Below are 1,828 nucleotides of genomic sequence, written 5' to 3' on the forward strand. Positions count from 1 at the left end.
GGGCTGTGGAGGGACACTGAGTAAACCAAAGTGCATGTATGAAATGGAGATGAAACTGTACCGAGAGAGCTGCATTGTGCCTGTCCTCATGGTGCCTGGCCAACGTGATGATTTGATCATAGGCACAAATGTCATCAGATCCCTCATGCACCAGCTGAAAATAACCAGTGATTACTGGCGTCTTGTCTCCAATGGAAATCTTCTCCCAGAGTGTGAACAGTTTCTTGACCTAATGGCAAACTCATCCCGGTGGAGAGGCGGGGAACTTCCCGATGTGACCGTTAAGCTCCAGCAGTCAGTCACCCTGCTAGCGAGGCAAGAACATCTGGTTTGGGGTAAATTGCCGAAGAACGTCCCCATGTTGCCAGGCAGTACAGTAATTGTTGAGCCCACCTCATCCAAGTCTATGCCTTGTAACATCATGGTCGGCCGTGTCATCACTCCTTTGTGGGGTGACAGGTGGATTCCCATGAAAGTTACTAACCTGTCAGACAAGCCCATCATCCTAAAGAAAAACAGTAAGCTGGCAGATGTGTCTACCTGTTTAGCTGTGGAAGATTTTGAGGTTTTTCAGGGTGTCAACCAACCTGACAAAGCCGAACAGGGGAAAAAACCTGAAAATGTCAAGCCTGCAGATCTCAAGCAGCGACTACAACAGCTTGGGCTTGCTGACATAGACATTGAACAGTGCCATGCTGACTAGGCAGGGAAAGAGAGGCTGGTCGAGCTGCTCGAAAAGTATAATGACCTCTTCTCTAAACATGCACTGGACTGCGATGAGGCAAAAGGCTTTCAGCATCGCATCCGACTCACTGACGAGAGACCATTTCGCCTCCCCTACCGGCGAGTACCACCAGCCCACTACGAGAAACTACGGCAGGTTCTGTCTGAAATGGAGGAACAGGAGTTAATAAGGAAGTCGGTGAGTGACTATGCCTCCCCCCTCGTGCTAGTATGGAAAAAGGATGGCAGTCTGAGGCTCTGCACGGACTTCAGGTGGCTAAACACCAGAACCCTCAAGGATGCACACCCCTTGCCACACCAGTCAGACTGCCTGGCCGCCTTGGGTGGAAACACCCATTTCAGCACAATGGACTTGACGTCTGGATTTTATGACATCCTGATGGCAGAGGAGGACAAGAGATACACCGCATTCACAACTCCAATGGGATTATACGAGTATAATCGGATGCCACAAGGTTTATGCAACAGCCCTGCCTCATTCATGCATATGATGCTCAGCATATTTGGAGATCTGAATTTCAGCAGTCTGTTGTGCTATCTTGATGACCTGCTTGTGTTTGCCGCAACTGAAGAGGAGGCTTTGAGGAGGTTAGAGGTTGTTTTCCAGCGGCTCCGACTCCATAACCTGAAACTCAGCCCCAAGAAATGCCATTTGATGAGATCCTCAGTCAAGTTTCTTATAGATGGTGAAGGAGTGGCTGTGGACCCGGCAAAAGTTGAGGTCTGTAGTGTAAAAGTAATCCCTAATCAAGTAAAAGTGTTATACTGCATAAGTTGATTAAGAGACAAAAGCTATATAACCACCATATAACCATGTCCTATGTATAAGTTCCTATAAAACTGATTGAGATGCATCTACAGTGGTGTGAAAAAGTGTTTGCCCCCTTCCTGATTTCTTACTGTTTCAGATCGTCAAACAAATTTAAACATTAGTCAAAGATAACACAAGTAAACACAAAATGCAGTCTTTAAATGAAGGGTTTTATTAATGAGGAAGAAAAAAATCCAAAGCTACATGGCCCTGTGTGAAAAAGTGTTTGCCCCCCAGCTCCTGTTAAAACATAACTGTGGTTGATCCCACCTG

This window comes from Epinephelus moara, chromosome 11, assembly GCF_006386435.1.
Source record: "Epinephelus moara isolate mb chromosome 11, YSFRI_EMoa_1.0, whole genome shotgun sequence".
In the NCBI taxonomy this organism is placed as follows: Eukaryota; Metazoa; Chordata; class Actinopteri; order Perciformes; family Serranidae; genus Epinephelus; species Epinephelus moara.